At 48.9% G+C, this 27611-nt stretch overlaps 1 protein-coding gene across 6 annotated transcripts in view; it reads right to left on the reverse strand.

The window, feature by feature from the left end:
* Positions 1-26203, reverse strand: part of PLD1 (phospholipase D1) — a 106204-nt gene extending 80001 nt beyond the window's left edge. For 2 of the 6 annotated variants that reach the window (XM_068145007.1, XM_068145002.1), the window contains exon 1: positions 4936-5086. The gene's annotated coding sequence lies outside the window, so the exon portion shown is untranslated. Of the gene's footprint in view, positions 1-3768; positions 4023-4935; positions 5087-9398; positions 9586-18677; positions 19102-23179; positions 23310-26186 lie in introns of those variants that run through there. The other 4 variants (XM_068145003.1, XM_068145004.1, XM_068145006.1 and 1 more) reach the window with 4 other exon arrangements.
* Between the last annotated feature and the right edge of the window lie 1408 nt (positions 26204-27611).

The following is a 27611-nucleotide window of genomic DNA, read 5'->3' on the forward strand; positions in this document are numbered from 1 at the left end:
GAGCTCAGGATGGTCAGCACCACATCCCCAGAGTGCAAAGTTGAGCTGTTAAGGGGAAAAGGTTGCAGAAACCTGACCAACTGAAGAGCACAGAGGTGCAAACGCTGCATGCAGCTTTGGTGCCGACTGGGCACAGACAAGCTGGCATGTGCCAAAGAGACACTGCCAGCTTCATTCCCACCCAGCTCCACTCCTGGACACAATTTCTCAGCAAAGCATGCACACTCTGATAATCAACTCAAGATAGCAAGCTTATCTCAATATTAAAATCCTGCATCCCTTTCTGGCAGTAAATCCTGACCACATGCCGTGCTGTCACCCAGCACTCCACGCTCCCTGCTGGAGCGGCACCAAAGCAAATCCTCCTGGTAGTTGTTCCCTTCCTTTCTCTGACCCCTTTTTAACAAGTTTTCCCTCACTGCTATCTATTTAGACTTGTGCAAGCTGGAGCTGGGGTTTTTTAAATTGCAAATTGTTATGCTCAGAGGCAAAACTCCCCTCCCTGCCAGGGTGCATGGCTTCCTCCCTTGGCAAGGAGGCAGCACATGCTGGGTGGGGGGGGGATGCCCAGGGAGGTGGTGGAGTCACCATCACTGGAGGTGTTTAAAAAGAGACTGGATGAGGCACTCAGTGCCATGGTTTAGTTGATTAGATGGTGTGGGGTGAGAAGTTGGACTTGATGTTGAAAGTCTTTCCCAACCTGGTTAATTCTGTATGTGCTATTCTGTATGTATGCCTGGCAGAGCCCCAGCTCCTTTTCGGGGTCCCAGCTCTTCATTGCTGAAGCAGCAGCCTCCAGACAGCATTTCCCCCACTCCCCATGCCAGCAGATGGGTGCCTGGGGAACGTGGCACCCCAGCGCAGGCGAGCTGTCTGACAGACACCAGCCTCGCTCCCACTTCCTTACATAACCCCCCAGGTTTGGGTGGGTTTCTGCTTTAAGGCTCTAGAATGGACTAAAAGCACCAAATGCCACCACAGCATGTGGGCACAAGGGATGCACAAAGCACACAGGGCAGTGGTAACAGCACACGGTGCTGACCCCAGGGCCTAGATACCTCCCACTTGTTGCATGGGAGCAGAGGAAAAAGCTGGAAGACAAATGTATACACACATTTATGTATACCTATAAATCCGAAAATCCACATTGCCCTCCTGTTGGCTCCCCCAGGCACAGGACCCAGGGTGAAGGTGTACGTTCCCTGTCCCAAAAGCCATGGCTGCCTCCTGTCACCCTGGACATTCTCTGCCAAGCAGGCTGGGGAGAAGCCTGGCAAATTTGGTAAAGAAAAGCTGGTAAATAGAGCTTTCCTTCCCTCTCCCTCCCTCTGCTTTCCACGACATCTGCAAATGCAGAGCCACTATGTGGCAGATGCTCAGGGGTCTGTGAAAGTAAGCGACAGAGCTGGGGGAACCTGGCTAAACGTGTATATATTTGTATTTTAAATAACAGATAACAAATTTAAATTGCTAATGTAATACAATGCATATCTCCACCCTGCAGCTCAGCAGGCCCAAGGTCTGGCTGCAACAGCCCGGTACAAAGAAGCTCAGGCTGTGTGCCAGCTACTCACACATCCCACATCTGAGTGTGGAAAAAGTATGGGAAGCATCACCTGAATAAGGACCAAAAAAACTTGGTGTTTGGTAAAAACAAAACAAGCTGGCCAAGGTTTTGTGAGGGGAAAGAAATTAACCCAACCACAACTTCCATCAGACACACAGTCATGACTGAATCTCTTCCGGTCCCTGCAGGAGTGGTTTCAGGATACGGGGCATGTGAAAACAAGTTAAAAACACCTCATCAATTGTGAGCCAGACAATAGGAGGAAAAGGCATGAAGTGTTGGCTCTCAACCTCCTCATCCTCAGCTAAGGCCAGGTGCTTACTGACATTAGGCACTCCAGCAACACCCAGAAGGAAAAAAATCAAAGCACTTCCCCTGCTCTGTTACACAGAGACTCAGGGCCGCTCTACAACGCTCATTTCCATGCAAATGTTTAAATTATTATTGTTCTAAATAACCTGCTAATGTTAAATTAAGGAACCACCTGTTTGCAACACCAACAACAGAAGGGGTGCTTCTAACAGAGCACAAAGGCTTGCTGCAGAACTGAGGAGCTTCGGTTATTGCAGAGGCCAAGTTTGCCCTTTGGAGTGTTTGTTAGGTAAAGACAGAGAAGATAAATCCAGGAGCCTGTATAAACATTAATAACTGATATATTCTTTATGATTTCAAGGGAATAAAATCTGTGGCAACACCAGCAGTTAACTGCATTCCCCCAAAGCTTCTCTCCCTGAAGATTTGCTAATTCACTTTAAATCAATCACCAGAGAAGGAATAACTGTACAAACCCAAGTTCAGTTCACAACTAAGAGACAGAGGAGACAACTGCACTTCTCTGAGCAGTTCATCAAGGAAGAGGTTTCTCAAGTCACTGCTGGAGTGCTGACCCACTGTAAAACGTGGGATCATTGCTGCAGACACACCTGCAGTCTAAAGAGCACTTGGTGAATTACAGGGGATAACAATGCCAAGCTGACACCAGCCTTTACACTTTGTTGCCATTAAGCAGAGCAGTAAAAACTTCTAGATGAGGCATGGCATTTCAGCCTGCTTCATGATGGAATTATTTCACCAGCAAAGATTACCTACCCAGCACTTAGAATTTTATATGTGTATATGTAAAACAGTATCTTCAGCAGTTTAAAGGAGCTGCAGTTCTGATCCCAGTGATTCCTTCCCTAGCTGCAAGAGCTCAGGAGACACCTGCCAGCACCAGGATTATTTCTGGTAGGAGTTCAAGCCTTTCAAAAACAAAAAGAGCATCAAAACCCCCAGCAGAGTCCCTTTATTAATATTTCCTCAGTAAGTCCAGATCCTCAACACCAAATTTCAATAATTCTAACACCACACCCCTCAAATTAGGATTTTATGTATCTGGACAAAATTAAATGTTCATATTGGTACCTAAGTGGGACCCTTCGATCATCTCCAAGTAGGAAAGTTAAACCTTGACACACCCCCCCCCCCCCCCCCGAATTAGACAGATATATCTCTCCATCAACTTTCCTCTAATGCCTGAACCACAGCCTGCAGGATGCCTGTAAATTTTAACAGGTCTTTTCAGATGGATCTGGACTTTTCCTCAGCCTGTTTTGATAAACCTCAAATCTCATGCCAAGGACACTCTGACCAAGCTGTGGCTCAGCACCACCAGCCAGCTATACCCCACACAAAGATGTGTGATGGGGGTGTCGTGACAATGCTGGCACCACAAATCACCCACATGCTGAACCCACAGCTCTGGGGAAGGCCAAACACTTTCCCACTGCCAAAAAAAAAAGAAGTTTAAAAGCCCTGATTTTACAGGTTTAGTAACATCTCACAGCAAAAGGACAGAAGAAATGGCACCTTTCAGCCACACGCGAACTCAGTGCAGGGCAGATGTACAAAGGGGGCTGGTGGCTGCCACCCCACCCCAGTGCTCAGCACCCATCCCCTGATCCAGGGTCAGGGATCCCAGCATCCTTGGGCAGCACTCAGCATCACATGCTAACACTCACCCTGAGGAAAGCAGCTTTCTGCATATTCACAGCAAATACAAGCAGAAGGAACTGTATTCCAGGGTCCAAGGGCTTAAATTCAGAGCTTCCCAACTTCTGGCAAAGCTGGGCAGGATTTGGCCACGAGACTCAAACCACAGAGCCAACACTCTCACAAGCACCACTAGAAAAGGTGGTCAGAAACTTCAGTTCCCCAGTTACCTGCAAGCCTACGGTATGAGCTCACACTGCAACTGAATGCCAGAAACAGCACAGGAAGGCAAATACAAATTCTTCAGCGATTAAAGACACTTGAAACAGAGTTCCCACACCCCGAGCTGCAAACACAGGCAGCCACGAAACACAAAGCTCTTCACAAACAGAGGCCGTTTGTCCCAGAAGCCACGGACACACCAGCCTCACCGTGACCTCCCATTGCTTACAATCTTCAGCTTAACGTCAACCTACCAGAGCTTCATCCACCCAGTTTAACCAGGTTTGTATGCCAAAACAGCCACATAACTCTACTGACTTCAGAAGCACTATAAAGATTTACTTAAAGGAGGGAACTGAAGATCACATAGGGCTGGACACATAATAGGCATTGTCCTGCTGTGTGCAGAGAGCCCTGCCCGTGAGGGTGAAACGCTCCCCAAGTCAACGTAGCTGCACCAGCTTGAACCAGCTTGCCCAGGCCCAACCAGGGGCATTTGAGGGCTGAAGATTTCCAGAGAGCAGCCTTCAATGCCAGGAAAGGTCATCATACCAAATCAAGGGAAACTGCACCAGGCAAGAAAGGCTTTAATCGCAACAAGTCGAGCCGGCAGCTCGGTTGTGTGTTGTGTCAGCCAGCTGCCAGAGTGTTAGAAAACTCTCAGGTTTTTCCCGTGTCCCTAAACAGCAGCTGCTAAAAGGGACAGGACAGAGATACAGTTTCACCAGCTCTGGACGCACACCAGCCCAAGACACCCCACAAACACAACACTACGAAGTCCGAACTCCCTTCTGCATAGTTCTCATGGCTGACCCTGCCCAGTGCAGGGCTCGCTGGATCCCAGCCTCCCCAGTTCAAAGCCGGAAAAATCAGTAAATCATCCCAAGTACGACCTTGAGGACTGACAAACCCCTCCCGCTGCCAAAGTTCGCTGCCCAGCCTCAGCAAAGAGCCAGAGCAGGGGATTAACTTCAAAATAAGCGTCCTGTGCTTAAATAATTGCTTTTTTCCCTCCCCAAACAGCCCTTCGCCCCCCCCCCGAAAACCAGGCTCCCAACCCCACAACTGACTGGGACAGAGTGGGAAGCTCATCCCACAGCCCCCCTCCGCCTGCAGCCGGGAGCAGACGCTCCGCAAATAAACACCCCGCAAACTCCGACTCTTTCCCCACCAACCTGCAGCCCCCATGGCAGAAGGCGTCCCATGGCATTAGCCGACACAAACCAGGCGTGTTTTGCCCCCAGGAAACGCTGGCCCCGCAACCGGAGCAGCCACAGGCAGGAGCCGCCCCGCAGCCCGGCCCCGCCCGACCACGGCCCCTCGGCTCCAGCATCCAGCGCAGTTCCCTCCCCACGAGCAAAGCAAGCCACAAGCCAGCCCACCCGCTTCCCCAGCCTATGAGCACTTGCTAATTAAGGGGAAACCACTCCCCACCAGTTAAGGAGAAGACTGGGAGACTGACAGGAAGGGTGGAGGGAAAGGGCAGGGTGGTTGAATGGGTTCTCCAGCTCTTCTGTGGTGGGCACTTCTGGTCAGAAGGGGGGAAAAAAAACCCCACACAACAAACCAAACGACCACGCAATTGTCTCTGTCGGCAAAGACCTTTAAGGTCATCATCAAGAGACGATCTGTTAGCGGTGAGGACAAAATCTGCTTTTGTAGCTATTTCAACTTAGAAGCCCAGCAAGTGCAGGTACTCGAGTGATTTGCTCCGCACTCGGGAGCGCAGCTTCTCCCCCTCCCCCGCCCCCCCCCTTCTCCACTCCTCATCTAGAAGCCAAATCCCTTCACCAAGGAGCAGTGAGCTGGCCACCACCACCGATGAGGAACTGCACTTGGCAAGGGGAACCAGAGGAAAAAAACAAAAGGTCCGTGCAAATTAACAAAGAATGAAGTGCACACGCAAAGGTATTTTTAGCACCAGACGAGCTAATAATTATGGCCACGTATTGTTTGTATCTGAGCAGTACTTGTCTGCCTTTTGCATATTAAAAAGGGCATATGGGAAGTAACATGGAAAGAAGGAGATTTTTTAGCAAGAGGGAGAGAACATTTTTGTGCTTATAGAAGCACTGAACTGGAAAACAGAGAAGCAGGAATCCTCCATACATTGAGCAGCTCCAGCACAGCCTTGCTTCCTTGTATGCTGGTAAAATGCCTGGAACCTGTCTGCAGAGCTACAGTTCCCAAGCCCACAGCTATCAGTTACCCAGGGGACATCTTGGTGACTTTCCCAGGGTATTCAGTGTCCCTGCTTCTGTCTCTTCAGCAGGATTTCAATATGGGTGTGAGGATATTTTTTTCCTTAAAAGATTTTTTATTTCTTTCTTTTAAGAGTGAGCAACTGAACTGTGGTCCTCAAATCTACATGAGATTAAATAACCCAACTTTGGGCAGTGCTAACATAGAGACAGACTGTACCCTATTCTGGCAGTGCAATGACTGGATGAAACACTTGGTGCCGTAGTTCAGTTGATTAGATGGTGTTGGGTGATAGGTTGGAGTTGATGATCTCACAGGTCTTTTCCAACCTGGTTAATTTTATTCTATTCTAATGTTGAAGCATTTCATAGAATCACAGAATCAGTCAGGGTTGGAAGGGACCATAAGTATAGTTTCATAGTTTCATTCAGGGTTGGAAGGGACCACAAGGATCATCTAGTTCCAACCCCCCTGCCATGGCAGGGACACCCCACACTAGATCAGGCTGGACAGAGCCTCATCCAGCCTGCTCTTAAAACACCCCCAGGGACGGGGCCTCGACCACCTCCCTGGACAACACATTCCAGGGTTTCACCACTCTCATGGTGAAGAACCTCCTCCTCACATCTAGCCTGAATCTCCCCACCTCCAGCTTCATTCCATTCCCCCTAGTCCTATCACTACCTGATATCCTGAGAAGTCCTTCCCCAGCCTTCCTGTAGGCCCCCTTCAGATACTGGAAGGCCACAATTAGGTCACCTCGGAGCCTTCTCTTCTGCAGACTGAACAGCCCCAACTCCTTCAGTCTGCCCTCATAGGAGAGGTGCTCCAGCCCTCTGATCATCCTTGTGGCCCTTCTCTGGACACGTTCCAGCACCTCCACATCCCTCTTGTAATAGGGGCTCCAGAACTGGACACAGTACTCCAGGTGGGGTCTCACCAGGGCTGAGTAGAGGGGGAGGATCACCTCCCTCGACCTGCTGACCACACTTCTCCTGATGCAGCCCAGGATCTGATTGGCTTTGTGGGCTGCAAGAGCACATTGAGAGCTCATGTTGAGCTTTTTGTCCACCAGCACCCCCAAGTCTCTCTCCTCAGGGCTACTTTCCAGCCAGTCACTGCCCAGCCTGTATTTGTGCCTGGGATTGCCTCGACCCAGATGCAGGACCCTGCACTTGCTCTTATTGAACTTCATGAGGTTGGCTTGTGCCCACCTCTCCAGCCTGTCCAGGTCCCTCTGGATGGCCTCCCTTCCCTCCAGCGTGTCTGCTGCACCACACAGCTTGGTGTCATCAGCAAACTTGCTGAGGGTGCACCCAATGCCACTGTCCATGTCCCCCACAAAGATGTTGAATAAGACAGGTCCCAGGACTGATCCCTAGTCATCTAGTTTCAACCCCCCTGCCATGGGCAGGGACACCCCACACTAGATCAGGCTGGACAGAGCCTCATCCAGCCAGGTCTTAAACACCTCCAGGGATGGGGCCTCAACCACCTCCCTGGACAACCCATTCCAGGGCTTCACCACTCTCATGGTGAAGAACTTCTTCCTCACATCCAGCCTGAATCTCCCCACCTCCAGCTTCATTCCATTCCCCCTAGTCCTATCACTACCTGATATCCTGAGAAGTCCTTCCCCAGCCTTCTTGTAGGCCCCCTTCAGATACTGGAAAGCTACAATAAGGTCACCTCGGAGCCTTCTTTTCTCCAGACTGAACAGCCCCAATTCTTTCAGTCTGTCCTCACAGGAGAGGTGCTCCAGCCCTCTGATCATCCTCATGGCCTTGTCTCCACACTCTCCTCCACCAGAACAGAACCTGCTTTGGTTGTGAGTTCACCCACAGCATATCACCCCAGCTCATTTACGCTGGGTTTACTACGACTTGGCTTACCAACAGCTTACTAAAGACAGCGTGAGTGATGTGCCTCATGCTGAAAATCAGACTGAGATATCTGAGGTGTGTTCCCAGGAGCATTGCACCACAGCTTCCTTCAACTCAGTGTTGAGCTCAACTGCTGCTGCAGTCAGCATCTACTGCGAGCTGTGAGTCAGGGTGGCTCACCAGTGCCGTCTGTATTGAGCAAGGAAAAAGACAGCACGGACATTTATAACACTTGGTGTCACGAGAGAACAAAGCAAGGAAGAAAAGCAGGGTGGAGCTCTGCAGCAAAAAAAGCCAACAGGGGTGGTGGGAAATACAGAAAGTCACCCTGTAATACTGGCATTACCTTTCCCTCCCAAAGAGAGGGCAACGCCATGCTGGAGGGGAACACATTGCCCCATGCCCCAGAGAGGTTTCATGTGAACACCAGTGTGTGGCATAGCATTCGCTGCAAATACTGTGTTCACCATGAATACTGGATTCTGTTTTGGGCCCCTCACTACTACAAGGACATTGAGGTACTGGAGCATGTCCAAAGAAGCACAACAAAGCTGGTAAAGGGTCTAGAGCACAAGCGTTGTGAAGTGCAGCTGAGGGAACTGGGGTTGTGTAGCCTGGAGAAGAGGAGGCTCAGAGGAGACCTCACTCTCTGCAACTACCTGTAAGGAGGCTGGAGCTAAGTGAGGGTCAATCTCTTCTCCCAGGTAACAAGCAATAGGATAAGAGGAAACAGGCTGAAGTTGTGCCAGGGGAAGCTTAGATTGGATATTAGGAAAAACTTCACTGAAAGTGTTGTTAAGCATTGAAACAGACTGCTCAGGGAAGTGTGGAGTCACCAGCCCCAGAGTGTTTAAAAGCAATGTAGCTGTGGTGCTGGGGGGACATGGCTTAGTGCTGGACTTGGCAGTTCTGGGTTAATAGGTGGACTCAATGATCTTAAGGATCTTCTCCAACTTCAGTGACTCTGTGGGATAGGAATAGGTGAACAGATGACACGTGAAGCATCTTTCAGGGCTCTCACCTCCCCAGGTTGCCCCATTTCTGCCATCCTCTCCAACCACAGCTCAGCTCCCTCAAGCAGGAGACAGTGGGCAGGAGACAGATGCCAGGGGACCTCTGCCATCCCCTATCTCTGCACACCTCTCTACATGTGTTGGTGCAGAGAGAGGACATCTCAGACACAAGAAGAATGACTCTACATAGACAAACTCCTGTCCACCCACCCAGCACTCATCACCTCTGCAAACAGCTGGCTGAATTCTGACAACTCTTTACAAATTCATAACCCTGAGCTCAGTTAATGCAGATTTCATTTCTCTGCTGCTAGGGTTCATTGTGGCAGCCACTGTACACAGGGCTAGACCAGAGCTTGAGCATTTTGTCCTCTGTGTAGAATAAGTCCCTGCTCCCAAGCAACACAAGGGAGCAGATTCTCCACTCACAGCTCTCCCCAGAGAAATGCTGTTGTGGTCATGTCCATTAGTGATTTGCTACACTTCCCATAAGCTTCCCTGTCCCAGAGCCAATTCATAAAGTAGATGCTTGGCACATACCTTCAGAAATATCTTGAGCTCTGAAGAAAGACAATATTGTCTGCTGGGGCTCTCTTTGGTTCTGCTCCCTCTTGCTTTTCAATCTTCAGGAACTTCCTTGCATCCCTCAGAGGACACTTCTGTCTGTAATGGCAGGTGCTGGTGCAAAGAGCACGTTGTGTGGTGGTCACACAGGGATTGATGCAGTCTGTAACACCAAGGTGCTAATATTAGGAACCCTTTTTATCACTATTGTTTAGTTGCATTTCATTCATGATTTTTAGAATAGAATGGAACCATAGAATGCATTTGGGTTGCAAGGGACCATTGAAGGTCATCTTGTCCAACATCACTGCAGTGATCAGGTTGCTCAGGGCCTCATCAAGTTTGACCTTGAATGTCTGGAGGGATGGGGCCTCCACTACACCTCTGGGCAACCTGTTGTAGCATTTCATGACCCTCACTGTGAAGAACTTCCTCCCAAGGTCCTATCTAAATCTACCCTGCTCCAGTTTTAAACCACTGTCCCTCATCCTATGTCTACATGTTCTTGTAAGCAGTCTCTCTCCATCATTCCTGTAGGGCCCCTTCAGATATTGAAATGCCACTATAAGGTCTCCCCAGAGCCTTCTCTTTTCCAGGCTGAACAACCCAAACTCTCCCAGTCTGTCTTCATAGGAGAGATGCTCCAGCCCCGTGATTGCCTTTGTGGCCCTCCATCAGGTCCATCTCCTTCCTACATTGAGGACTCCAGAGCTGGCACAGTACTCCAGGTGAAGTCTCATCAGAGCAGAGTAGACCTGCTGGCCACACTTCTTTTGATGCAGCCCAGGATGTGGTTTGCCTTCTGGTCTGCAAGTGAACGCCTCTTTGCTTTTTTTCCTTCTCCTCTAAAAATTGTTTTTGCCATGCCTAATGAGCTGGCTGAAAGTACAATACTTGAGGCACATGGAGACATCTGCAGAAGGGCTTTCTGAGAACCATGAGCCTATGCTGCTGCACACCAAACCAAATCCTCCAGCTCAAACTTAACACAGGAAAAGAAAAAGGCTGTGGGGTTTTTGTTGTTGTTGTTTTATTTGGTTGCTTTGGTTTTGTTGTTGTTTTGTTTAAATACAGACCTCATCTCCAATCTTGGTCACCAGCTGGCATCACAAACACACAGAGAGGGGAGCAGAGGAGCAGCAGCTGCTAGAAACTATTAAAATGCCAAATTATGGCCTCAGAGCAGACAGAATCAGGTGACAGCACAAAGAAGCCATCACCTCCTCCAAGCCTCTCAAACTGTTTTCTTGCACCCAGAAAAACACTCTCCCCATTTGCTCTGTGGCAAAAAGCAATCTTGCCCAGGAAGGCCCCCAGGTTTCAATGGAGCCAAGGCAGGAATCCCTCTGTATTTACTGAGCACAGAAGTGATCTAAACACAAAGGTTTACCTAAAGAGGTTTTCTCATCAGGTTGCTTCTCCCTTGTTAAATGAGCACAGCTGGTACAAACTCTGGAGCTGTGCTGTTCACAGTGTTACAAATCACAGACTGTTCCCCTGCCTGATGCTGCTGAACTGCTGTGCTTCAGCTCACACCATTCACAGCAACTGACACATTCCTGGTGAAGTATCAGAGAGGGCAAATCCAGCAAACCATCAGCTGCTTGATTTGAGCATCCTTCTGCCTGTCCTTTATGCCTGCAGGACCTTTTTCCTCCTTGTACCTCTTTAGTCAACCAAAGAGGCTTCCTGGCCCCAGCATGGGTGATGCTGATGCCTCTGCAAAGCCATGGGGACAAGAAGGGTCATAGTGGAAAGTTTTCCCTGAATTGGATCCCGTTTGGGAAGGAACCTGCAGAGTCGCAGGGGAGGGAGGAAGCAGCTGAACCACCTGGCAGTGAGGCAAGGGCTGGCTCTGGCATCACACAAGGCTTGCAAGCTCTAGCATGGGACATCACCATGCCTCTTACTCCTGTCCCCAACCTCTGCTGAAGCCAGACTGTCTGTGGGGCTCTGAGCAGTACCACTCCTCTGCCAGATTTTCAAGTGATCATTACCTTGCCCCATAACACAGTGACCACAACTCTTTTGGTCAGCAGGGCTCTATACCTGAGTGTTATCTAAGCCATAGGGCAGAATAGTTCCCAGCTCCTACTGCCAAGACCACAACACTCACCACAAGTGAATGAAGCCCCATGGATGGGTGCAGCAGGCATCCCAGCAAAACCCTACAGGGTCCATTCTGGGGCAGCCACTGATGATGCTGCCAAGGAAGGAGCAGCCCAGGCAGCACCTACCATGGGCCAGCTGGCACTAAGTCACATGCATACACAAAAAAAGCAATTCTTACTGTTGTGCCCCATGAGATCAGTACACCCAAAACGAAATGGTGTGCTTGTAAATCACATTGTCAAGCTATGGTTCAGTTTTCCTTCCCCCTTCTAGGACTGCACTTGTCCTCCTGACTTTGGAGGAAGAGGCAGAGAAGGAAGTTCTGATGAAAGACACTTAAACATGACTGCCTAACTTGGCCATAGTGCCTCCTGGGAGTTGTAGTCATATCTTCTCCCACCCAGACTGCTTTTCCTGGCACAACTCAGTAACATTCCCCATGACACATCTGTAGCCCTGTCCCAGACTTCCCCATCTGCACAGCCAGTGGACAGCAGGACCCCTGGCCATTGGATGCTACAAGACAATCCTGAGGCTGCTCAGGATCCAAATCTTACAAAGTTTGGCCAGGATATTTCAGTTCTCTTTCACACCTTCCCCCCCTTGTAGAATTCCCATGGAAACAAAAACAAAGCTTTTGCTGTTTGGGTTTGGTTGGGTTCTCATTCCTCTTCTTGAGGAGGGAGTGAATGAAATTGGTAAATGAAAAGCCAAGAAAAAATGAATATAATGTATGCATGGGGAAAAAAAATGAGATACCACTTCTAGCTTGATCTTCCCTGCAGTGTTTCATCTCTGATGTCACCCATTAAGGACCTTGGGGGGCAGAAATGGGCCTCATCATTAAAAGAGTAGATTATTTCTAGATCTGCCAACTTACTTTTGGGCAGGAAAAAAACCAAACCCAAACCCTCCCACCCATTTCCTCCCCGGCACATCATTCTGCAGATACCTGGATGCCACCGTGTGGCAGCTGCTCCATGCTGCCACCCCATGCAGCGGTGTCAGGGAAGGGGCAGGGGCAGGGCTTCAGGGTAAGGCACAGCTTTAAGGAGAAAAAATGTTTAAAAAAGGGAGAAAAAAGAAAGAGTGTTTTCTGCAGCAATTCACAAAAGTTAAAGGAATGCCAAGCACGTCAGTATCTGGAGGAAGGAGAGAGTGCAAATCATCTCCTTATGGTGTTAAGCTTAGACACACACTTGTCTTTCTATTTAAAGCCCTAGATGAATGCCAGGTTTGAGAGAGCGCTCAACAAGTCCATCTGAAAACAATTTACATGGTCCTCTCTACCGAAGGATCTGGCCACCTGGCAGCTTTTAATGCCTTACCATTCCCACACAGCAGGATACCAACCACCTTCACCTGCTGGAGAACTGCAACCCAGGTCTGGAAAGGCATTTAGTAAACCAGAGGCCAGAGTGACTTCCCTGGGGTCCAAAGCAGCTATGGGGTGGGGACACTGGCCTGCAGGGTGTGCAGTGTTGCTGCCCTCCTCCCCTTTCCATCCACATGGCAACCAATGATGGGTGCAACCTTGGCTGAGCTGAAGATGAGAGGTTTGCTACCAACACTGGGTCCTTGGGCATGTCCTGTTGGCCAGGCCATCCTGTCAAGGCCAAGGCATCCTTCCTTCTGATAGACCAAGAGCAGCCCTGCAGAAAAGGACTTGGAGGTGATGCTGGATGAGAAGTTCCATAGGACCCATAAATGTATGCTCATAGCCCAGAAAGCCAACTGGATCCTGGGCTGCATCAAAAAACGCATGACCAAGGGGAGGTGATTCTGCCCCTCTCATCTGCAGTCATGAAACCTCACCTGCACTACTGTGTCCAGCTCTAGGGCTCATGGCATAAGAAGGAAATGGACCTGTTGGAACAAGTCCAGAGAAGGCCATTGAAGATGATTAGTGTGATGGAACCTCCCTGCTGTGAGGACAGGTTGCATTTGTTTAAGCCTGGAAAAGAGAAGGCTCAGACCAGACCTTTTTGTGGCCTTTTGGTACTTAAACGGAGCCTGCAGGAAAGCTGGGGACAGATGTTTTGCATGGGTGTGCAGTGACAGGACAAAAGGTTATAGTTTTAAACTGAAAGAAGGTAGACAAAGATTAGATATAAGGAAGGGATGTCTCACCACTGAGGGTGGTGAGACACTGGAACACATTTCCCGGAGGGATTGTGGTTGCCCCATTCCTGGAAACTTTCAAGGATGTTCAAGGTCAGATGGGGCTTAGAGAAACCTGATCCAGTGAAAGGTGTAGTCCTGGTTTGAGGTGGGACAGATCCTCTAGTGCCCTGAGAAAGGGGCAAAAGAATGACAGTCACACAGATGGATTGCAAAGTGATGAGAAGTTGAATGGTAAAAAACCAGTTAGTGTTTTACAGAAACTACAAAGCATAGTGGCAAAGATACCCCAAAGTGTACAGAGTGCCTTACAGCACACCCAAAGGCCCCCCCAGCACTTCCCTTCTCCCCAGTTGAGGGTATACCCAAAAGCCACAGGGCTCTTTCTTTCCCTTCCCCCCACCCCCGCCAGGCTAGTCTCAAGCTAGCCAGGTTGGAGACTGCTGCCCCCCCCCTTCTCCTGCTGGCATTAGGGGCTAGACAGGTCTAAGAAGCCTTGAGATACTCCCTCACCATTACCCAATGGGGAGCATCTTCCATGGGAGCAGAGAGGGAAGAAAGCACAAGAGAATGACTTCGCAGATGGATTTACATGTTGCAGGATTTATGGGTATGAAATACGCTGGTCCTGTGTCCACCTACTGGGTTGGACACTTGGGACACCGGAAGTGTGACTTATGTGGCAGTAAGAGGAGGCACCCAGCCTGAACTGCCACAGATGACCCTGCCCATGGCAACGGGGATTGGAATTAAATGATCTTAAAGGCCCTTCCCAACTAAATCCATTCTATGGTTCCTCCCCTACCAGCACCCACAAACTGTCTCCTGTCAGCAGGGAGCAAGGAGAAAGCAAGATGCAACCCAGGGCTGGGATTTGGGGCATATCTCAGTTTTCCTTCATCTACCTCAACAGCTCTGTATCTACTGTATCCTAAGATGCAGCTCATTAAGTGTTGAATTGCACGTTTTGTCACTTGTCCATAACAGGTTGTCAAGCTGGCACGTTATTATTAGCAACAGAAAAGGAACTAACTAAAATATTCTTAAAAGTCTGTAATGAGCACTTGAGTAAGAGTTCAGTAACAAGCGGTTCCTCAGCAAGGAATCCAAGCATTTTGTTATCAGACAAAGGCTTATATAAGATGGATGTTACATAAAATCCTAAAATAGGGAGCTGGAGAACTCCCCTACCTTTGAATGATACCGTGACTGCAGCCCACCTGTACCTGAGCTGACACTGAACTCGCTGCCAGCTGACATGCGGCTGATGGCCCAGCCCGGAGCTGGCAGAAGCAAGCAGCATCGACAAAGTCCTGTGTGTGCTCACACCAGCCCTGAGCGTGGCTTGGGCTGAGTTTGGATGTGCCCTCATACTCTTCTGGAAGCAACCTGTATACTAAGATGCTCCAAGCAGCTTTGTAATACAGAATACAGAATTAACTGGGTTGGAAAAGACCTTCGAGATCATTGAGTCCAACCTATCACCCAACACCATTTCGTCAACTAAACCACGGCACCAAGTGCCTCATCCTTCTTAAACAACTCCAGTGATGGTGACTCCACCATTCCCCTGGGCAGCCCATTCCAATGGCCAATCTCTCTTTCTGTGAAGAACTTCCTTCTAACATCCAGCCTAAACCTCCTTTGGTGCAGCTTGACACTGTGTCCTCTTGTTCTGTCACAGGTTGTCTGGAAGAAGAGACCAACCCCCTCTTGGCTACAACCTCCCTTCAGGTAGTTGTAGGGAGCAATGAGGTCTCCCCTGAGCCTCCTCTTCTCCAGGCTAAACAATCCCAGCTCCTTCAGCCTCTCCTCATAGGGCTTGTGCTTGAGGCCTCTCCCCAGCCTCGTTGCCCTTCTCTGGACATGTTAAAAAGTCTCAATGTCCTTCTTAAATGTAGGGTCCCAGAGCTGGACACTCACATAAGATAGAGGAAAGAAAGAGCAGGGAGTTGTTTGTTAAGATCCTTGGCCACAACAAAAAACGCAGCCAAGGTCAGCAAAGCCAAGCAGAAGCACAAGTTAGTGTCTCCCAGAGCGAGGAAGCCGAAAAGAGAGAAAGATATTTTATATATCCACGTTTTATGGAAGATATGTATCCAATGGGATTATTTACAGTTCATCATTATTTTTCCTTTTTCCACACCCAATAGTAATTTATTTACTTGCTACTGCTTTCTGTTCAAGATCTGTGGAAAATTTAATAGGCACAGCCTGAAACTACCACAGCTCTCTACAACTCCCTGAAAGGACGTTGTGGAGAGGCTGGTGCTGGTCTCTTCTCCCAAGTAATTAGTGATAGAACAAGAGGGAATGGCCTCAAGCTACGACTGGGTAGGTTTAGATTGGACATTAAAATTGGTCACAGCAAGAGTGGTCAGGCATTGGAATGTGCTGCCCAGGGAGGTGGTTGAGTCAGCAACCCTGGATATGTTTAAAGGTGGTTTGGATGTGGTGCTTGGGGACATGGTTTAGGAATGAACCTTGTAGAGTGGGGTTAATGGTTGGACTTGGTGATCTGGAGGGTCTTTTCCAACCTGAATGTTTCTGTGATTCTGTGATCTGTTCCTGTCTTCTCTAGTGTGCCAGGGCAGACTAAACGCCCTCTGATCCCAGGACGCCATCCAAAGGGAATTATAATGCATCCTTAGAAGGGAGGACACAAATGGGACATGGCTATGGGGAAACTTCTCTGGGACTCTCCCTCTCTCCAGGGATTTGCAAACAAGGGACTTTCCAAGGCAGAAGTGCTCTCTTTGTACTTTTGCAGTGCCTAGCAGCTATTTGTTTCAATGAATTGTCTGCTTGGCTTTCGATCTCACATGAACTTTCAACTTCTGTGATACTGCACAGAAAATCCACCAAAATTTGCCATAGATTATCTGCAGAGAAAAGGGTATCAGTGTCACTCAAGAACAACTGCTATAGCCAGGATGGGCAGGCTGGCAGGGGCTGAAATCTCTTCATCAGGTCTTGTATGCCTGAAAACTTGTCTGTCTCCAGACACATTGTCTGCCTCAGTATAGAAATACTTTCTGTCCCTAGACACCTTGCATCCCACCTTAAAATGCACTGCTCCAACACTCACACAATAGAATCAGCCCACACCAGTGGTTACACCCTAGACGTGAGGTCCAAAAAAAAACAGGCTCAGAGAAGAGAATCTGTAATTTTCTTCACAACCCAGACACCCAATCCTCCTTCTAATGCAGATATCAGATGCACTTCCAGGAGAAGTCAGGGATACTTATCTGGCTGGGGGAGAAATAGGGAGAGAGATCTTCAGGCACGTGATTGTTAGCCAGGCAGAGCAAACTGTATCAGGAGTGACTCTGAACTACAAGGGTGCTATTCACTACCAGAATCAGTTTGTTCTGTGGTACTTGCAGGAACATGCCAAGGCTGCTATGTGATGCTGCCTGACTGGGCATTCGAGATTTGCCTAACCTTTGCTCTACATAAAGGGGAGCTGCACCGAGGGAATTTCGATGCAACCTCCTCTGCCGCTAGAGCATCCTCCTTGGCTGCAGCCCACAGGCTTCCCTGGGGTTTGTTTTAAAGGAGAGATAAGCACACCAAACGAACAAAGAAAGCCCCCCCAAACTCCACCAAAACCAAAAAGATAAGAAAAAGAAATCAGGATAGCCTGGCTTTGGTTTCTACCATGGCATTTATCTTCAGAATTAAATCCAGATGACATAGATAAGACAGTGGTGACCCCTAGTGCCCTCTCCAGCTGCAGCTTCCACCGTCATTCTCTGGATTGATATTTGGGCACAGAGGGAAGCAGCAGCACTTTTCAGGTTTGTTCTCCATTCCAAGCCTCACTCTCTCTTCCCTTTCAAAACCAGGATCTAATTTCCTCTCCCTGCTCAAACTGTCTCTCTGCAAGGCATTGGCTGCAGTTGTCTAGGAACAAAATTAAACAAATTGATTTGTGTAAGAACTCATTATATTCTGTTGGCTCTTTCTCATAGTACATTTAGGTTTGTTATGCTTAGAGACAAGAAAGAAGAGCCTTTTTTGCTAACTCCACGCTTGTCAGTAGCTAAAGACAACCATTCAAACCCCTGAGAGGAGACCCTTTGTCTTGGACAAAGTGTATTTTGCACCAAGCAGCTTCAGCAGCACCAAGCTGCTGAAAGGAGCAAGTCTTTCCTGTGACAGCCCTTGGTATGCACCGTTATGGTTGTTTGGATTTTTTTTCCCCTAGCAATGTCAAACCTCTCTGTTCCTGTCACTCAACCCCCACCAGACCTACCCTGCTTGCTGAGCTTGCTCGCTGGGGGCCTTTCCTGGTGTTACCATGGAGGAACAACACATCTTTCAGAAAAATCCTATGATGACTCCTTGCAGATTACTTTGGTGCAGGATTTTCCTCAAGGAAATAAATGATCTTAGCATAAGCCTGAAAGATCTTTAGATTGCTGATAATGGAGAGCTTTGGGCACCTTCTGTCTTGCACTGGCCTCCTGCCCAGCTGGGGTGGGGCTCTGTGCCCCACTACCCTCCCAGATGCAAGGTACCACCCTGATGCACAACTCTGGGGAACAGGTCTGTGCTTTTTATCTCAGAATGTCCCATATCCTCAGCCAAAAAAACCACCTGCTGATGACCCCCACAGCGATGCCTCCATCCTCCAGAGAGCAGCAAACATCCCTGGGCAGCGTTATGGCCTGCCACAACTTTGTCTGACACTTCTGCTGCTCTGTGTTTCTGCCCTGCCCTTGCAGGCAGGAGTCAGCACCAGCAGCCACCACCCCAGCACACCTCTCACACTGGCTGCACCCAGGCTCCTTCAAGAGCCCAGGTCCCCAGAGCTGCCACCAATTTACACCTCACCACTCCAGCCTGGTTTAGCACTCCCCAAATCAAAGCCAGCCACACCCCAGCTCAGCATGAGGGTACTCTTCCTGGGGCTGCATTGAAAGCCCCAGGCTCTGCACAGAGCACAGCATGGTTGTCCCACCCCACACAGCCTAAGCTTGCTCCATCAGTCTTGCTTCCCTGGCAGATACTCACGGTGCCACCCCAGCTCATGGCGCTGCCACCACCACCACACAGTCAGCACCTCCTTCCCCTTTTGCCACCAGCCTCTTTCTTCACCAGAAACAACTTCCAGGTCTCAGCCAGGTCTTCCTCCTCAACATCTCGCTTTCACACTAAGCCTCCAGTCACTTGTCGCCAGACTTCCTTCCCCCTAAAGCCTATGGCCTTCCTGTAACTCTCTCCACCCCCTCAACCAGGAAGGCACCACCACTCTCCTCCCCTAATAAGCCCTTTGCTGGCATATACTCCTGAAGATGGATCAGTCAGGGTGAGGATGGTTTGCACCTCTGCAACAGTATCACAGTACAGTATAACTTAGGTTGGAAAGGACCTCGAGGATCATCGAGTCCAACCTATCAACACAGACCCCATGACTAGACCATGGCACCAAGTGCCACGTCCAATCCCCTCTTGAATGCCTCCAGGGATGATGACTCAACCACCTCCCCGGGCAACCCGTTCCAATGACGAATGACTCGCTCGGTGAAGAACTTCCTCCTCACCTCGAGTCTGAACCTCCCCTGGCGCAGCTTGAGACTGTGTTTTACTCCCTGCAAAGCTAGGGGGACATTCTGGAACTGAGGCAACACCGTTTCCCCCAGTTTTAGTCCAAGCTCTTTATCTATTCTAGACATAATAATGTTCTGTTCTCTGAATCATTCTCCCTGGTTTTCTAGCTCTACTTGCACACTATCACTTGTTTAATAAAATCAGCCCTTTCTGAGTTGAAGTTCCCCCTAATGCTTTATTTTTAAAGCAGGTGGCAAGGGGCAGGGGCAATAGGAAGCCACAGCCATTGCATGATTTTAAGCTGGTTTCATCTGGTGTACATCTCACTTTCTTTTCTTGTTTAGCGCTGAGGTATTGCGTGTTACCCAGCAGACCAACAGCTCTGCCTCCCTGTTGTGTCTCTGGATCCAGCACTGCTCCAACCTCCCCACTTCATTTGCCCTTCCCCCTCTGTTTTAATTAAGTACGTGCAAAAATCATACAATCATAGAACCAACCAGGCTGGAAAAGATCTCAGAGATCATTAAGTCCAACCTGTCACCCAAAACCTCCTGACAACTAAACCATGGCTCCAAGTGCCATGTCCAAATCTCATCCTCTGAGCTGCTGTTGGCTTCTTCCACAGCATTCTATGCTGTTTCTCATGAATTTCTTTTCCTTCTCCTTGCTAGCTTTACACTGTTTCCTCTTTATTGCTGTTCTGACTGCATATGATCCCACATGCAGAGGGCTCAACAAAGCCTCTCTACAGCACTCATATCTTTCAGTGCATGTTTTAAATGAGTGTATTTTTCTCTATTTTGTCATTTGTTTCCTTGGTGCTATCTCTGTGTGTCCCAGTTATCCTCTGCATCTAAAGCAGCTTTCCCAGGCTTTCATGTGCCTATTAGCTCTGAATATTTTCATTGAGTATCTGGCTTCATTCACTCATTTTAGCCTGGAGAAGAGGAGGCTCAGAGTAGACCTTATTGCTCTCTACAACTACCTGAAAGGAGGTTGCAGCCAGGTGGGGGTTGGTCTCTTCTCCCAGGCAACCACTAACAGAACACAAGGACACAGTCTCAAGCTGTGCCAGGGGAGGTTTAGGCTGGATGTTAGGAGGAAGTTCTTCACAGAAAGAGAAATTGGCCATTGGAATAGGCTGCCCAGGGAGGTGGTGGAATCACCATCACTGGAGGTGTTTAAAAAGAGACTGGATGGGGTGATTGGTGCCACAGTTTAGTTGATGAGATGGTGTTGGGTGACAGGTTGGACTCGATGATCTCGAAGGTCTTTTCCAACCTGGTTAATCCTCTCCTCTCCTCTCCTCTCCTCTCCTCTCCTCTCCTCTCCTCTCCTCTCCTCTCCTCTCCTCTCCTCTCCTCTCCTCTCCTCTCCTCTCCTCTCCGAACCTCTCCTCTCCGAACCTCTCCTCTCCTCTCCTCTCCTCTCCTCTCCGAACCTCTCCTCTCCGAACCTCTCCTCTCCTCTCCGAACCTCTCCTCTCCGAACCTCTCCTCTCCGAACCTCTCCTCTCCGAACCTCTCCTCTCCTCTCCGAACCTCTCCTCTCCTCTCCTCTCCGAACCTCTCCTCTCCTCTCCTCTCCTCTCCTCTCCTCTCCTCTCCTCTCCTCTCCTCTCCTCTCCTCTCCTCTCCTCTCCTCTCCTCTCCTCTCCTCTCCTCTCCTCTCCTCTCCTCTCCTCTCCTCTCCTCTCCTCTCCTCTCCTCTCCTCTCCTCTCCTCTCCTCTCCTCTCCTCTCCTCTCCTCTCCTCTCCTCCCCTCCCCTCCCCTCCCCTCCCCTCCCCCTTCCCTCCCCCTCCTCTCCCCTCCTCCTCCCCTCCCCTTCTCCTCTCCTCTCCAAGCCTCTCCTCTCCGAACCTCTCCTCTCCTCTCCTCTCTTTTCTCTTCTCTTCCATCCCATCCTTATTCTATTCTACTCTACTCTACTCTACTCTACTCTACTCTACTCTACTCTACTCTACTCTATTCTTTCCTGGTTACTCAGATCCTTGTTTATACTATTGGAAAGTTACTCTGGTGAAGGGAAAAATACTTTCTTGGATGTCACCTGAGTGTCAGAATCAGAACCAGGCAAAGCTGGATTTGACAGAGATCCAGCCAGTGAAGCAGCCCATCATCAGGTGAAGTAGAAACATCGTTGTTATCAATAACTTTAAAGACTGGGTTTTTTTTTCCTTCCAAACCCTACACTTGTTCAAGGAAACCATAAATCCTGTGGCTCCCCTGCCACTGCAGGTCAGACCAGATGAGCAGAATGGTTTATTCTGGCACTCATGCTTAAAAAACTTACACATATCTGGGCAAACTGGTAGAGAGATGGTCAGACAAGATAAGGGAATTGCTGCTTCTGAGCTTAAGTGCTCTGGATTTGTGTCCTAACCTGCTGAGACACCCACTTCTCCCACAGCAACAAGTAATGCAGCTGCTTTTACTGGGCTTCCCTTTTTACATGAGGTCTGTTTTCACTTAAAAAGAAATTTCCTGCTCAGTGCTCTGCTAGAGAAGTGGCCTAGCACATCTTCCACCACTTCACCTCCACCTTCCCAGCAATGATGAGCCTGTGCTTTCCTATGATCTTAAAGGGCTTTTCCAGCCAAAATGATTCTGTGGTTATTGTTGCATTAGTGTCTCCCCAGTTTCAGACTCATGTAAATCAGAGGATGACTCACTCAGAAGAGTTCCTTCAGCGCTCTGGAGCAGAGGACACAGTGCCAAGCCGGAGGCAGCTTGCAGACTCTGCTCCTTAACATGCCCCTAGCGGCTGCTGCCTCTCGAGTCCCCATGGCCCCAGTGCAGCGTAACAGCCACGCTGGCTCTCTCCCCTCCTGCCACCACTCCAGCTCCTCTGTGATGCTGCACACACCATCTCACTGGCAGCCCGCACACAGGGTGGCCAGAGGAAAGGAGATTTTTGTGCCATAGTCGATTGGTGGATCAAAATGGGAACAAAATGGGGTTGAATGAATCGTGAAAGTTTCAAGACACTGTGAGTTGGAACTCCCCCAGGCTGTGCAGGGGAGGCTGAAGGAGCAGCAGCTAGCACATCCAAATGCAGTAGTCTGAGATGACCTGCAAGGTCCCCTGAGAAGAACCAGACACCCCACCCCCCACCTTCACCCTGGCAGCAGACGGCAAAGGTGTTCAGACATGCACAAGGCAAAAGCAGGCTGGAGCAGATGGCATCCCTCAACAGAAGGTACACAAAAAAAGGGTTTCTTTTTCCTTCAGAAAATCCATCAGGAAGCATAGAGCTAGTCTGAACTCTTTGACAAGCACACATGCAAGAAGCTGTGAGCTGTCTTTCCAGGGTTTAGACTGAACTAAAAGCTGTCATCAGTCCCAGTTCCCCAACACTCTGCTCCCAGTTTGCTCAAGCCCTCCACTAAAACCATTAGCATAATTCTCTATTCCTCTTTATTTTAATGTATTTATTTTTCCCCCCAGACTGCCAGTCATTTTGCACAGCCTAAGTAAAACACAGGATGAAAACTGAAAAAGGAATCATAGAATGGCTTAGGTTGGAAGGGACCTTAGAGATCATCTCCTCTAACCTCTCCACCATGGACAAAGATGCCTCTCAACAGGACTCAGCCTCAGCCAGCCTGGCCCTGAGCACCCCCAGGGAGAATGCATCCAAAACCTCCCTGAGCAACTCATTTCAGAGTCTCACCATTCTCACACTGAAGAACTTCTTCCTAAGATCCTGTCTAAACCTACTCTCCCTCAGCTTAAAACCATTTTCCCTTTTCCTGTTGCTAGACACCCTTGTGAAAAGTCCCCCTGCAGCCTTCCTGTAGGATCCCTTCAGGTATTGGAAGGCAGCTCTAAGGTTCCCCCCAGAGTATTCTCTAGGCAGAAGAAGAAGTGAAAAAAAAGAAATCTAGATATCCAATTAAAGAACTACAAAACCTCACACACCAAAGCCCAGCAGAGCCCATGTGATGGTTTCTGTTTATACTCACCAAGACATGAGCTGCACAGACCTCAGAAGAGCAGGTTGGGGATATGTTCTCACCTTCCTTTGATTCCACCCTTAAATCTGGGGAGACCAGAGTGTTCCAAAGCACAGCAGGCAAAGATACCCAAGCACACAGCATGGGATGAGCCTCACATGGCAGTCTTTGTGGACATGAGGGCTTATCTGAGGTTCAGGATCAGTGTGCTTAGCAGTCTGGTATTTACCTACGTGTCCTGCAACGCCCAGCTGCCTAGCTAACCCATCAGGTCCTCTTTCAGCAGAGGAAAGTGTTGAAGGAAAAGCACTGAGAAGTTTTGCCTTTCACTTAGCTTTGTGCACTTTCTCAGCTGGCAATCAGTGTCCCATTATAGATCTCTGAAAATTATTAGCAAATGTATAAAGAAGACTCACAAAGAGGGCAGCCAGGGGCATGCAGCCTTGGAGGTGTCAGCCATTATTAAACCTTCAAATGAAAGTGAGCATGAAGTGCCAAACTGCCCCATTTTACCCTCTGTCACACTTACTGAGGCAATGTAAACCTACACCACAACCGGTTCTTCAGCAATTCAGTTATGAGTATCACGTACAGCAGCCTGTAACACACACCCAGGGACTGGTCTCTTGGGTTTTAACTTTACTTAATTCTTTTCCAGTTCCTAATGGATACCTGGAGACCCACTTAGCTCAGACAAGCCAGAGGAAGGTCATTGCTGGGAGTTTTCTGTCTTTTCTGCACGTAGATGAATAACATGGATGCAAGCATCCACTCCACAGTTTCCAGCTGAGAACAGTGAAGGTTTCTGTGCTCATACAAGAAGAGCTGGCATTTGTTTGGGGTCAGGGCATCATTTCTGGCATCTCTCCAGGTAAGTCCTTATGTAGATGACCAGAATTTACTTGGAACTTGCATTATTGTGGAGATGAAAAGCTGCTTTAGAAGACAGTTGCTTCCAAAACTTTAGGTCCTCCCCATAACCAGACATCTCCAGGCTGGTTTACACCAGTGAAAGCTGCAGCTGGGTGTGATTCAGAGCTGCCTGTCTGTGTTCACTATTGACTTAAGTAACTTGAGGGCTGCCATGAGCAAACTGCCCATCCCTGATCCAAACACCCTTATCTCCTGGCAGCGCCACACCTTCTGTGTTTAAAGCAAACCCACACTTTGGAGCCATGAATGGAACTAAGCTGATGAGGGAGAGGACAATTTCACACCAATTTCTGCTACTGAGGGTGGAATTCTCAAAATGAAACCTTGTGCCAATGTCCTCTGCCGAGCCAGCTCCAGCAAAATCCTGCTCCAGCCAGGATCTGAACTAAATTCACTGCGCACTGAATTCACTTACCTGGCTCTGAACTAAACTTACTGCAAAGTCCCCATAAATAATCTGAAGTGCTGTGCTTGGGCATGAATCCATGGGGGACAGACAGTGGTGTGAAAATCCAGTACTGCACCATGGGCACAGCTATTCGTGGAGCCCTTCTGGAGCCTGCAGAGAGGCAGCTGACCCACAAGATGGGTGAAGTGGGTGAAGATAAGCCAGCAGCAGCACAGGATCTCCTGTCACTGCTCCAGCTCTGAGGTGCTTCCTCTTTCCAAACATCACTTTGCTGTTGCACTGAAGGACCAGAAAGCAAGCAGCTCATGTTTTTTATCTGTCTGTCTATCTATCTATCTATCTATCTATCTATCTATCTATCTATCTATCTATCTATCATTTAATAATTAGTTCAGATGTTATTGGTTTAAAGTTTGGAAGAAGTGACTTTTTATCTCAGAGCAGTGGGGGGAAAAATTTGTATAACATTCCTGCATCTAACCATATTAAATGGAAAGGGAAACTGCTGTGCAGTTTCCAGAAAATCAGGCAAACCCAGGACTCTGGCTAGCCACCTATTTGTCATTTTTAACAGCTCTGTGCTGTGAGGGTGTTCTTTAAGAGCGGGTGAGCAGAGGTCAGGAGGTGAGGCGATGCATGATGATGGTGGAGGAAAAGATGGTTCAGGTTTGGTTCCAAACACTCAGTGCCCAATGTAGCATGCTCAACCAGTATGGAACTACTTGCTTCTTTCAAATTTGCTAAAATATCTTGACAGGGTAGCTCTGCTTTTTGGGGCTTTTTCTGCTTCTGGTGTCCCCAGGGAGTGATGTGCCTGCAGCATCCTGGTTCCACAGGGACATAGCCAGCCCCAGGTGACTTTCTAAGAAACAGACTGGGAAGAGAGTGCACCTCTTCCCCATGACTGCCCAGCAGGATGTCCAAATAGTGATTTTTCTTGGAAACAGAATCACAAAATGATAGGGGCTCAAAGGGACCTCCAGAGATCATCCAGTCCAACCCCCCTGACAGAGCAGGGTCACCTACACCAGATCACACAGGAACTCATCCAGGCGGGTTTTGAATATCTCCAGAGAAGGAGACTCCACAACCCCCCGGGCAGCCTGTTCCAGTGTTCTGTCATCCTCACAGTGAAAAAAAATTCCTCCTGTTTCCTTGCAACTTCCTATGCCTCAACTTCCACCCATTGCCCCTTGTGCTGTCATTGGGCATCACATCACCATCCTCTTGGCACTCACCCTTTACATCTTTACAAACATGAATGAGCTCATTCCTCGGTCTCCTTTTCTCCAAGCTGAAGAGCCCCAGCTCCCTCAGTCTCTCCTCATAAGGAAGATGTTCCATTCCACTCCTTTAATAATTTTTGTGGCTCTGTGCTGAACTCTTTCAAGCAGCTCCCTGAGATCCTTCTTGAACTGAGGGACCCAGAACTAGACACAATATTCTAGATGTGGCCTCACCAGGGCAGTATAGAGGGGGAGGAGCACCTCTCTCACCTACTGACCACAGCCCTTCTAATACAACCCAGGATGCCATTGGCCTTCCTGGCCACAAGAGCACATTGCTGGCTCATGGTCAACCTCCCATCCACTATGACCCCCAGGGCCTTTTCCCCTTCACTGCTCACCAGCTGACAACTGCATGTCCCCTCTGGGTGGGGGTCCCACTGCTCACCTTCATTTCCTTGGGTGCATCTCCCCCAGCCATCACATGCCACATGCACAGTGCCTTAGAACCTGCTGGCTAATTGCTTCCCATCAACAGCATCGTGTACAGCATTCCCTGAAACTGCAGCCTGTCAGGGAAGAGGGAGCAAAAGCTTGTGCAGTGCTAGTGGCTGAACTTCTACAACTCAAACTTGCTGCACTGAAATTGGAGCACCATGAGGCTTCCCTCCCAGCAGCAATTAGAAACAAGCATTATCAGATTGCTTTCTGCAGCAATAGTACTTTGCTGGTTTTCTCCTGTGAGGGACAGGGAAGAGTCATACATGGTGGGGGTGCAATACCTCTCACAAGTTGACTCTTGGCAACTGGGGATATTTCTTATAAATTCTTCAGAAGTGCTTGATTCAAGGTGTTTGAAAGGCTCTCTCATCTTTACTCTGAAGCACTTTTCTATCTGCTGGTTCCTGACACATCAGCTTATGTCAGGCTGGTGGGTCAGGCTGAACCTGAGGAGTGGAGCTCTCCTGAAGCTTCATGTAGAGATGAAAAGGGATGCTGAGATTCCCCAAGAGAGATCTAAGTGAAAATGCTCTGGAAAGAGAGTGCATTTCAGTGGGGAAAGAAAACATCCCAACCCAACCCAAACCAAAGAGGCGAGGGCTAGGTCTGCTGTATTTCTGCTGTGTTTGAGAAGTCAGTGTTTATCTCAGAAAACTGTTTGGAGCAGTGAGCAACTAAATCCTCCTGCCCTTCTTAGATGGGGAAAAGCATGTGATCCTTTAAACACCAGCCTGACTTATCACATTTGCACCCCAACTGCACTTTTAAAGCACTGAAGACATGATGCTGCTCATGACCCAGCCCCTTTGGCTTGTTGGAAACTGAGCCCAACCTTTCCTGTAACTGCCAGCCCCTCACCTTTCAAGCTGCCGACAATTACTCTGCTATCTGATTTTCAGGAGGCTCCTCATGACTCCAGATGAAGTTGTGAGCATTCAGCATTTTTAAAAGCAGACTGCGGAAGGATGTCATAAAAGAAACACCTTTGACACATTCCACCGTGCTGGAACATGTCCAGAGAAGAGCCATGAAGATGATCAGAGGGCTGGAGCTCCTCTCCTATGAGTACAGACTGAGGGAGTTGGGACTGTGCAGTCTGAAGAAGAGAAGGCTCTGAGGAGACCTAATTGTGGCCTTCCAGTATCTGAAGGAAAGCTGGGGAGGGACTTTTTAGGGTGTCAGGTAATGATAGGACTAGGGGGAGTGGAACAAAACTAGAAATGGGTAGATTCAGATTGGATGTGAGGAAGAAGTTCTTCCCCATGAGGGTGGTGAGACACTGGAACAGGTTGCCCATGGAGGTGGTAGAAGCCTCATCCCTAGAGGTTTTGAAGGCCAGGCTGGATGTGGCTCTGGGCAACCTGGTGTAGTG

This window comes from Melanerpes formicivorus, unplaced genomic scaffold (assembly GCF_026170545.1).
Source record: "Melanerpes formicivorus ecotype bairdi unplaced genomic scaffold, bMelFor1.0.p_v2 SCAF_12, whole genome shotgun sequence".
Classification (NCBI taxonomy): domain Eukaryota; kingdom Metazoa; phylum Chordata; class Aves; order Piciformes; family Picidae; genus Melanerpes; species Melanerpes formicivorus.